Source organism: Malania oleifera, chromosome 8 (genome assembly GCF_029873635.1).
Source record: "Malania oleifera isolate guangnan ecotype guangnan chromosome 8, ASM2987363v1, whole genome shotgun sequence".
Taxonomy (NCBI): Eukaryota; Viridiplantae; Streptophyta; class Magnoliopsida; order Santalales; family Ximeniaceae; genus Malania; species Malania oleifera.
Window position 1 is genome coordinate 85,588,057 of NC_080424.1, and position 12,511 is coordinate 85,600,567.

Consider the following 12,511-nt stretch of genomic DNA (forward strand, 5'->3'; position numbering starts at 1 on the left):
AATAAAATAAGTAGCAAATGTTTCCTCAGAGAATGGTGTATAGCATAGATAGCAAATTTTGAGGACAAAATTTTTAAAAGGAGAAGAGAATGTAGAGACCCGAAAATTTTAAATTATAAAATTAATAAAGGAAACAAAATTTTTAAGGGAAAACTACAAGGCTTCATCAATGAGCGACGAGTGCCCTTAGCTTGTCGACGAACTACCTTCTTTGACTTGTCAACGAGGACACGTGTCTCGTCGACGAAGAGATACAGAGAACAGGGTTTAAGAACTTTCAGGTTTGGCGACAAGGTTCATGGGTTCGTCGACGAACTCCCTTCTTCGGTTCGTCGATGAGTCCATGTGTCTCGTCGATGAAGTCACGTGGTCATTCATCTATAAATACACAAAAATCACATTTTGGCGAGGGTTTCAGCCTTCTTACTAGTTTCTCTCACTAGAATTCAGCCCTCCCTCCTTCTCTCCTCTGATTCAGCTCTAATTCTCCCCGTTTTGACGATTAGAAGTTGCTGCGATGATCACGGGGAGATTTTCTACAACTTAGCCAGAGCAGAATGTTGATTTGAGTATCTTGGGTACCATCCCAAAATCAGGGTATGAAACCTAAGGTGTAGTTCCAAGAGGGGGGGTGAATTGGGTTTATTAAAAATTTTCTTTGATTCTCTTTATGAGTTCTTGTCTCTTTTTACAATGTCTTAAGGTTTTCTCATGTTTTCGTTAATTAGACAATACACACTGACTCCTATTTCCCTTTAATCAATAAACACAATCAATTAATTTACCATTCACACACAACAACCACAAGACAAGAAATCAATTTGGAATATTTAAAGGTCCTGCAAATGAATGTTCAATTCTTGTTGTTGATTTATGAATTTGAATATTGCAATGACAACCAAACACCTTTTCAATATCATAACTTAATTAAACCTTTCAGCTAACAAGTTTTAGGTGTTAACCAATCAACATACTTCCTTTTGGTTTTCGTAAGAGATCAATTAACCAACGTACTCCCTTTTGATTTCCACAAGCCCAAGAACAAATTAGGCCTTTTTGGGTTTACTTAAATTCTAATAAGTATTTGTTTATGATTTCAAGTATTAAAACATTCACGCAAGTTATATTGTTGTTGAAATTAAAAGGAATGTAAGGAAAAGATATTAACACCACCACTTTTTACGAGGTTCGGCTTACCCCAGCCTACGTCCTCGCCTTAGGTCAACCACCTAAGGAGTTAACTAAATCTTGTTCCTTCCAAGTGGAACAAGAAACTTTACATAATTTACCCTTTTTTAAGGAAGAGAAAAACCTCTCCAAGCACTAGCATGTGTTTGGTCCAATGATCCAATCAATCCTTTGAACCATTCAAAGTACAAGAAGATGGAATATAAATCTGCGTACAAAAAATACTTTCAAAATTTAGAGCAGGTTGTACAAATTGAGATCTAAATTATACATCTAAAAACCAAAGTAAAATAGAATATATGAAGCTCTAAAGTTTTAGAAGCCATCGATGGTTCTTAAAAAAAAATTGAATTGTAACCCGGATCCGAACTTTGATATTTTCAATCTACCAAAATGGTAGAATTCCTCTCCAAAAAAAATGTGAGCAAATTGAACTCAAGGAGAATTTATTTCTCTCCAACAAAATGATGTGGGTAGATGGAGCTCAAGGAGAATTTCAGCACAAGAAGAGTTTCAGCAAAAGACTTATTAATCTCTCTTTTTTGTATTCTATCTTATGTATATTTTTCATTACCTAAGGTGGTATTTATAGGCTTTTTCAAAGATCAATGTCCTCATCAAGTTAGGTAATATTTGAAAAAAAAAATGTTGACTTAATTTTGAATTTCAAAATTTTTCATTACCCAAGGAGGTATTTATATGTTTTTTCAAAGATCAATGTCCCCATCGAGTTAGGTAATATTTGAAAAAAAAAATTTGTTGACTTAATTTAAAATTCAAAATTTTTCATTACCCAAGGAGGTATTTATATGCTTTTTCAAAGATCAATATCCCCATCAAGTTAGGTAATATTTGAAAAAGAATTGTTGACTTAATTTTAAAATTCAAAATTTTTCATTACCCAATGAGGTATTTATATGTTTTTTCAAAGATCAATATCCCTATCAAGTTAGGTAATATTTGAAAAAAAAAAATGTTGACTTAATTTTAAAATTCAAAATTTTAAAAAAGAATTTCCTGTTTAAGATCTAAAATTTGCTCCTCGTGGTAGTCGTCTGCCACGACATGGCAGTCATCTGCCATGGTTAAATTTGAAATTCAGAATGTTGGCAGTCATGTGCCAAAATATAGGCAGTCATCTATCATGGTTAAATTTTAAACCTAGAACACTGGCTGTCGTCTGCCTAAACACTGTCTTCAGTTTAAAACACTCAAATTTTGTCAGTCGTCTGTCAGGTGCCTGCCTTTTTTTTTTTTATTATTTTTGAAAAATTTCCTTCCTTTAAGACTTTTGTTGCTTTGATTTTAAATATATATTTTAAGCTTTTTTAACAAGGTGTTTCTTAATTTCTTTTGATTTATAAGAGCTTCACATATCTAAATGGCATTTGGTTTTAGAAGTACTTACAACAGTCCTTCTAATTATGATCTCCTTAAATCAGTAGGTCCTTTAACCTTCTTCAACCTCTTGAGGTTCACTTTTGACTTTGGGTTTGCTTGCCCTTAACTTCTTCATTTGTCGTCCATTGCCTTTGATATTCTGAAGAGCTTCCACTAGATTAACATTGAGCTTTTAATTTATCAACCTTTAGAGAGCTTTTAATTTATCAACCTTTAGAGTCCTTTTACCTAAAAGCACATTACTCAACAGCACATGTTAAAACATCCTTCATTTGTTATCATCAAAACAAGATTGAAAAACCTAATTAGGCCACCAAGGTAAGTAAGCAATTTTAGGGTTTATGTGCTTATTTGGAATTATGGAACCCAGAAAATGTATTAGATGTTAATATACTGGGTTTGAGTTAAGTGAACTAGGGTGAATGTGATTTCAGGGTTTGGAGTTTGGAACATCATAGGCGTGATTCAGGGCTTTTAACAGGCTTCGCAGGAATCAGGTAAGAGAATAAATTAAGTCAGGTACTTTCAGAAATTTATTTTTGAATTAATGTAGTTTTGGGAATACTGGTATTAAACAGAGAAAAAAGATTTTATAGCATGTTATAGTATAATACATAGTAGAACTCACTCGCGTGGCATGAGTATAAATTTAATGTAATATCAGTACGTTAGAAATATTATTATTTCAAAGAATATGTATGGTTTTTTAGTAATTTTCAGAAAATCATAAATAGTACAGATGTTAGAGATATTTCCAGTATATTATGAAATGATAGCCGGCGCAGATGTTGAGATATGTTAGCTGGTGCAAATACCATGATTAGTTTCATTTTGATGATTTATTCAGAAATTATGAAATGACAGTTTTTATTCAAAAAATATGTAAAAGCCAGATTTTATTACATAAATATGAAAATGCTATTTACGAACAGAAATATATTATGTGAAATGTATTATCTAGTAACAGAACCCAGATGGTTACGTATATTAAGAGCACGATACCGTAGCTAGTTAATCAGATCAGTGTAGTTGGATACCCACTGAGTGCTGACCCCCAGAGGTTGTCAGTGAGAAGGCTAGGCGAACTAGTTAGGGTATAGCCGACAGTGCAACCACATTATTCAGGAAGTGTGGGTCGATGGTCGATTAGCTCGGAAGTGTAGGTGATGTAGTAGGATACCCTCTGCGTTACTAACTCGTTAGAGGTTTGACAATGTAGTAGGATGGGCAGGCTAGGTTGGGTGGGCAATCATGCATAGTTATGTTATGTTTGACTTAACCTGGTAGGCCAGCTAGCGTTAAGTCCAACCTACTGGCCGCTTAACCCGGATCATGAGAGGTGGAGTCATAATACACAGTTTTACATCCAGGGTATAATTTCAGTAAAATAAAGATTTAACAGATGATTTTTAAGATATGAAAATTCATTATGATATAGTATGTTTAAAAGTAAAGATTCTCATATGATATCAGTTACAACTTAAGATATGTATGTATTACAGTTACATTATTTGTAGTATATGTTTATATTATGTTAATACTCACATTGCCACACACTGATATTAGTCTATTTCACTTACTGAGAGATGTCTCACCCTAACATTACAAATATTTTAGGAAATCTCGACAGACGAGTGGAGTGAGCTCCGTGATAGAGGAGTTCGTAGGTACTACCCAATTGTAGGGTAAGTAGTCGGGTGAAACTCATGATGGGTTTTTGGGGTATATATTTATGTATATGTAGAAACAGTGAAACTCTAGTATTGTATATATGTAAAGTGTATTTTGGTTCCGCTACTTAGGTAATATGTGTGTAAAAAGGTAAATCCCCAATACTTAAGGGTTCAGGTTGACTTTGACTGAGTATTATGGTATTAGAGTGTTATTAGAGTAATAATATGAAAAAAAAAATGGTTCAAAAAGTCAGGGCATTACAAGATGTATAACTTAGTAATTTCGTGGCACCATTCCTTTATACATCACTAGTTAGTTATTGATAAAATTTGGGTTATACTTACTAATATTTTTTATAGCCACCATTTATTTAGCAAGTAATTATTAAATCTAAACAAATTTGACTCCTACTACATGAAAAATTCTTTTCAATCAATGATTTTATTTTTAATATTTATCTTCTTAATGACGATCAAATTTATAGTTTATTTGAATAGCATTATAGTTTGATTCAAATTTGATGGAAGTTAATTATTTTAATTATAGTTTATCTTTCTTTTATAAGTCAAAACATTATTTGCAAAATGATTTATATTACTTGAAATTTTATATATCCTTTGTATTGTATTAGGAATGGTCATACACTTACATAACAAAATTTTGCCCATTTTTTATAGTTTTGTAAAATTGTGAGTTTAGTTGTCTCTTTAAACAATTTATAAGAACATGTGCATTTCACTCAAGTCAATACAAAATAAACTGTTTGAGATAGAACTTTTGTATACTATATTGATTATTGCAAAAAGAAATAAAAAATAAAATGAAGACTTAGCCTTCAAATTCAGTATGCAATGACTCTAAAATGTTGTTGCTACTTGAAATAAAAAGAAAAAAAATAAAAATTTACCATTGAAATCTCGACATTTTCTTAATTCACATTTTTCTTTTGAAAAACTTAAAAGTACCTGTGTTACCTGTGTTTTATTGAACTATTCATGTTAAGTCAATCGAATGAATACAAACAAAATAATAATGACTAAATTGAATCAATGGAAAGATTAACCTACATAGTTCAATGAGTTTATAGCACTTGATTTAGGAAAGGAAATAAAGTTGAGTTGACATGAATGATAACATTAATTAATTGATCTATAAGAATAACTAACTTTAGTAATGAAACTAGACATGACCCAATCTATTAAGAATGGTTGGCAAAAGTTTAAGTGTTCTCTCATGCACACACATTAATTATTCACCAAAAAAGGTGGTCTATTTTTAGTTATTCAATTTGAAAATAAAAAAATAAACTAATGACGATCATTGTTATAATTCTTCTTCTTCTTCTTCTAACAAATAATTCAATATCGTGTTGATTTGGCCCGCACATAATTTGATAAATAATTTAATTTTTTTTAAATTTCATAAATGGTTTGTACGACCAACTTGTTATACTCACATACTCAATAAATGGACATAAAATTTGACAAATTAAAGTTCTACTTATAAGTTGCTAAGAACATAAAACGAATTGCCAACCTTCCGACTTAAAATTGAAGGAAATTTAAAGTTAGAAAATAATTTTTATTTTAATTTTTTGAAAAATTGTATAAATATCGCATTATTTTATTATTTTTCAAAACTTATACAAAAAATTGAAAAATTAATAAAAATAACATGCGTTCTATAATTACTTAAAAAAATTAAAAATTAAAAAAGACAATTCTAGACCTGCACATATGACATATCCTAATTGGTATTAGAGCCTGAATGGTAGACAAGAAAGGGTTATATTATCAAAGAGCTAAATTGAATTCTTGAGTACAATGGTACGAGAGAGCAATTAGTGAGGTTTGACTCGAGAAGTATCATCAATTGTCTTATCTAAAAGCTAATTTTGACTCAGATCCTTAGATAGTTGAACTAAGGAAAATTAAAGCAAGGGTAGAAAGACTCCTTGCAGAGATTGAAGAGCAAATTAGGCTCTATCAGTCCAGGATCAGACAGTGTGAGTGGCAATTAGAAGCACTCCACAAGACCCGAGGAAAAGAATCCAACCGTCAGGACCTTATCTATCTAGAAAAATGAGTGACAAACATTCTATCACCAATAGAATAAGGAAGATAATAAGGAGTTAAGAAGACAAAATACAAGCTCTCAGTAAGGGAGAAGAGCCTCAATCATCTCAAATCAGAAGCAGTATATCAGGAAGATATGTTGCAAAAGACTATGAGGATGCACAAGAACAGGAAGTTCAAAGTGCTTTTAAAGACATTGATGAAACGAAAGTCTTGTCAGACATAACAAAAGATATTCCAAAAGCTCAGGATGAGTTGAATAAGTTGTTACTCAAAGAAAAATGGACAAAAGATGAAGTATCAAAGATCCAAGAGAAGGTAAAAATAGGCTTAATGAGGTAGAAAACCTCAGATCTAGAAAATTGGCTAATGCAGAGGTAATTCTTGCTAAAACTAGTAGAGGATCTGCAAGAGGTGGAGTTGCAGGAGCAGGACAATCATATCCAAGGGAAATAGTACCAGTAAGTTTTCGTGAAGTCTCATCTTGGGATGCAAAGCCAATATGGCAACCCTTAAGACATGAGCCAAAACCATGGGAGCGAAAGAAGTTATCTTTCAATGCTCCAGACAATAATTAAACAACAGGATGCTGCTTTAAATTATCCAGGAAGAATTCAATAAGAATTCAGACCTAAGAAAAGTATTTTAGGAGTACCCTAGAATGGGACAATACTTAGGTTAGACTGCGAAAAGGATCCCGCAGTCGCAATAGATGATTGGGCTATGGATGTTAGATACAATATCGTAAGTCATGGTATGGAAACTTGGAACGTAGAGCGAGCTTATAAGTTTGCAATATCTACCCTGAGTGGAAATGCTAGAAATTTTTGGGAAATATTGCAGAGAAACTCGGATGTGAGTGCAATAATCTTAAACACTATCAAAGCCCCAGATGAAGTAATCGCCATTATAGCAGATTTCCTCAAATAGGAGTTTGTAGGATATTCGCTAGTGGATAGGGGAGATGAATTAGTGGAGAAAGCTAGAATGGCAATCACAAAAATTCAAATTTGTGATATGTGTTATTTTGAAGAATACCTTTGTGAGTTTCAACACTGATATTATCAATTAGGCCCTGAGGACCTAGCCTATGGCAAAGAGGTCTTTGTGCAGAAACTACCAGGCGGTTGGCCAGGATTGGTAGCCTAAGCTGTAAAACAAAGATTAGAGAGAGAGACAGAAGTGTTAGATACTCTCGGAGTAGGAGCAGAAACAGTAAGGCAGATGATAAGGCTTTACTACATGCAGAGGCATGTCTTACAGGATGTAAGAAGTATGTCATTCATGAATACAGCATGCAGCCCTATGACAAGTGGGGTTGCAGGTAGATATGGATGTGACCAAAGAATAGTTAGAAACCAAAAAAAAGGTAGAATCTAGTTGTATAGGAAGTCAATGCCATATAAGGAAACCAAGAAGGAAATCTTGGAAAAGATATGGAAAAGTGAGCAGTTCTAGGAAAGAACCTAAAGCTCTAGGAAAGAGATACCTGAGACCTAATAGGGTTAAAAAGGATGTTAAGGAATCTTTCAAGAAGAAATATGGAAGATATGCCCATAGGGAAAATCTCTTTCAGAGTGTAATTGTTGTTGGTTTTATGGTAAGAAAGGTCACAAGACTAATGACTGCCCCAAAGTAGAGAAAAGAAAGGGTAGCCTCAAGAGTATTTTGATGGAGAACTCTTCAGAGCATTTTTATGAACCAATTTGGGGAGAAGAAATTGACTCAGATAATGACAGTGTTTACTCTATTTTTTCAGAGTACTCAGAATCTGAGGAAGATGAATCAGAATAAGAAGTCTTAGATCAATCTCCATTTCATCGTAAGCTAAGTCAATTAAGATTAGCCATGATGAGAGTAGTAGATAAAGCACTGAAACTAATTTCTCTAACAGGAGAAGAAGAGGATCTAGTGCAAACTGCAGAAACTTAAATCCCTTCAAAGAGTAGGGATTGCCAAGAATGAAGAATGCCTCAAGCCAATGGGGCCGAAGCATATCAAATCTCATGGATACCTTACAAAGAGACTGTAAAGGTTATCAAAAAAGAGGTAACTGTAGAGGTATCTAGCACAGATGCAGGAACATTCATAGTTCCTTTACTCACTACATAAGAAGTTCAGAGAGCCATGGATAAGAAGGCAAGATATGTCCACTATGGAATCATCCAGGTTGGGATAGATCCATTAGTAAGAAAAGGGCAAGATCTTCCTATTCTTGTTGTAGTAATGGACGGAAGCATTGGTAATTTTGGTAGGTCCTTACTAGGAGGAGCAAGGGCTAACTTATATTCAAGAGTAGCCTGGATAAAAGTAATACCAAATTTACATGATCTTCAAGATAAAAGTGTGAAGAAAACTCTGCAGATCAAAGTTAACACAAGGGACTGGCAGAATATGTTAAAATGTAGCCTAGATAGGAGGTGCATTAAACTTATTGCCAGATTATATTTAAAGTTCTATGACACGGGGAAGCCAGCTCTTAGAAGGGGAGTTAGTAGATTCACTCAACTCTTCAAAACGAATCAAACTGACTCGGTCAGGGGATTGCAACCAAAAGTTGTAAGTCCAAGAGCACTAAGTTGGCCCCAGATATGGGTAACCCCAAGAACAGAAGAAAGATTAAAAAATCTATCACTAAAGTCAGTACGACAAGAGGCAAATAGATTGATAATAACAGAACCTTTAAGTGATTACACTCCTAGTATAGCGAGTGTATCCAGAGATGAAGAAATTAATTCACAAGTAAGGTCAGAAGGATCTGGACCTTCTGAATTAAGATCATCAAGAAGTAGGAGGATAGTTAGTCAGAGAACCAGGAGAATTCCTATCTACGTAGATGAGGAAGAAGACCAATCCCAAGTAGCATATATGGGAACATCCATTTTAAGTGCTAAAATCGAAGAATGGGCAACACTTGTAAACATTTCTATTAGCAGGATAGAATGTATAGCCCTTATAGACACTAGATGTATTTGATCGTGTACACGAATCAAATTTCCAGAAGTGAATTAGGAATCAACAAATCTTCAAGTTATAGTAGGTAACAATGCATTACTGTTGGAAAAAGAGGGTGTGAATTAGACATTTAAAATTTTTTGCTAATTTAAACAATTACGCCAATTCACCACATCTCATATCCCATTCAAAATAAAACATGTATGTAAAGTAAGTGAGTAATGTGTGCATACATACACGTGTGCTACATATCTCATTTAAATTAATTTTGTGTGCATGCAATATGGTTATAACAAAACATGAACAAGCATACACATACTGAAATTAAAGTGTAGAAAGTAAATGAGATAGGGAGAGATAGACACACGATATTTGTTATCAAGGTTCGGCCAAACCAGCCTACGTTCTCGCCTTGGGCATACTCCCCAAGGATTCCACTAAACTTGCTCATTTAAACGGGTAGAGCAGAAGCCGTTACAACATCTCCTTACGGGGCGAGGTAAACCCCAACTCAATTACAAGACTGAGCCCAACTTGTCTCAATTACGGGGCTGAGACTCCCTAGTTCAATTTTTGGGTTGAACTGAACCGGTCTCACTTATAGGGCTGAGACTCCCTAGTTCAATTTCGGGCTGAACCCAACTGATACAATAAAAATCATTTTTGTACATAATAGTACTTCTGAAAATACAAGCAAAGATATACACGTTTAAACTCAAATATATGCTCTCTCTTATGATATGATTTATACTCAATAGAGAAAGGGTGTTTTTCAAAATAAATATTCTAATCTTTGAAGAAAGATATATATGCTAAAATGTTCCAAAGATTTGAACCCTAATAAAATATTCTCCTAAAAATATTTTTCAAATACACCGGAGAACCTAAGGTTTGCTCTAAAAATATTTTTGCAAAAACTAATATATGAGATCTTTGATGTTATATGAAACATGCAATAAGAGCTTAAAAGATCAAATGTAAAACAAATATTTTCTCCAATGAAGATTTGCAATAATATTGTTTGGAGAAGATAGGATTTATGCTCAAAACATTTTTGCAATAAACACACTCCAAAAATAAATGCCCAATAAAAATACTCTCTTAAAAAAAAAAATTTTCAATGAAAGAATCAAATAGGGTTTGGAGAGTATGAAAAATTTGCCCTAAAGAAAAGATTTTTGCAATAAAAATGGTTCAGGGGAACTTTGATTAACAAAATAATTTGACAGGATTTGGAAGTTAATCAAAGTTGCTAATCTAGAGTTATAAGGGGGTATTTATAGATTTTTCGGAAATTATGACCATTGGGGACACACTCGGTATTTTGGAAAAGTTTAATTAAAAGTTAATGACATTTTAACTATTTAAAAAATTTCCAACCCAAGAGGTTCGGTCGACCATATTCAAGGTTCGGTTGACCGTGTCAATTTTGAACTATAGATTTGGTCGATCATCTTAAGGTGATTTTGAACCCCTTCATGGATTCGGTCGACCGTGGCTTAGGTTCGGTTGACCGCTCATATGGTTCGGTCGACCGTGACCAAAATAAACTATAAGTTTGGTCAATTAAGTTATTGGGGGTTAGACATGTGTGAGTTCGGTCGAACGAGGAAGATATGTTCAAAATAGAATAGACGACCGAGCGAAGTCAACATGTTGACTTCTGATCTGTTCAGTACTGAGGCATTTATACTGCCAAGGATTCGGTCGACTGGGCTTTTAATTAAACCCAAAAATCCAACGTCGGTCGAACGAGTCACCTAAGGATGTTCCAAAACCTTTATTTGATTTTATTTTTTATGAAAAAGGTTTTTGGTTGAACATTTAGATATATCATGCATGCATGCATTATTACAGACCAAAATAATAAAACTTAAATGCATTGCAAATACAAATCAAATATGTCTTCTTCTTTTGCTCTAAAGACTGTATGGAATACGCCAAGTTTTATGCACTTTAAGTCTTGGCTTGGCATCCACTTCCCGTCCCTTATGTGTGTCTAGAATTATGACCTGTTCAAGCACTAAGTACACACATAAGACACTTGTGTTTGTCAATATCAAAACAGATATTAGACTCAAAAAGCCAACAATCTCCTCCTTTTTTATGATGACAAACACATAAAAGCAAAATGGATATAGCCAGAAGAGGCTCCTCCTAACAATATGCACAATGTAAAAGTATAGACAATACAACACAAGCATATCACAAAAGAAGACATTACAAATAATCATGCATTTAGTTAAGCTGAATGTCACTATCCATTGCTTGTAAAAGTGAATATATTATTTAATGGATAGTTTATTTTTATGAACTGTTGTTTGAACTACTGAATGCATGCTTGTCTTGAATGCCTCCTGCATGGCGAATGCAGTGATGTGAATTGCATGTTGATAGTGGATATAGGTTCTCATGCGTGTTTATCATTATCAAAAAGGGGGAGATTGTTGACTTTTTGAGTTCGATCCCTAATTTTGATAATGACAAACCGCAAGTTACTAATGTGTGTGCCTAAGTACTTGAACAACTTAATCATCAAGACACACACATGAAAGACACAATATGCACCATGTAAAAGTATAGACAATGCAACACAAGCATATCACAAAAGAAGACATTACAAATAATCATCCATTTAGTTAAGCTGAATGTCACTGTCCATTGCTTGTAAAAGTGAATATATTATTTAATGGATAGTTTATTTTTATGAACTGTTGTTTGAACTACTGAATGCATGCTTGTCTTGAATGTCTCCTGCATGGTGGATGCAGTGATGTGAATTGCATGCTGATAGTGGATATAGGTTCTTATGCATGTTTATCATCATCAAAAAAGGGAAGATTGTTGACTTTTTGAGTCCGATCCCTGGTTTTGATAATAACAAACCGCAAGTTACTAATGTGTGTGCCTAAGTACTTGAATAGGTTAATCATTCAAGACACACACATGAAAGTAACATGGTTGCTAGAAAGACATTAAAGAGCATATACTCCTTACATAATCTATGGGAATTTGAAAAGCAAAAGAAGAAGAAGAAGATTTTCATTGTATTGTTTTTAGTTTTTAATTTGGTCTGTAATATAATTGCATGACATGCATGATAGATTGCATAAGCTCAAAAGGATACAGTCGACCGAGTGAAGTCAAAATGTTGACTTCCACCCAGTTCAGTCGACTAAGGGATTTTACATTGCCAAGGTTTGGTCGACTGAAATTGT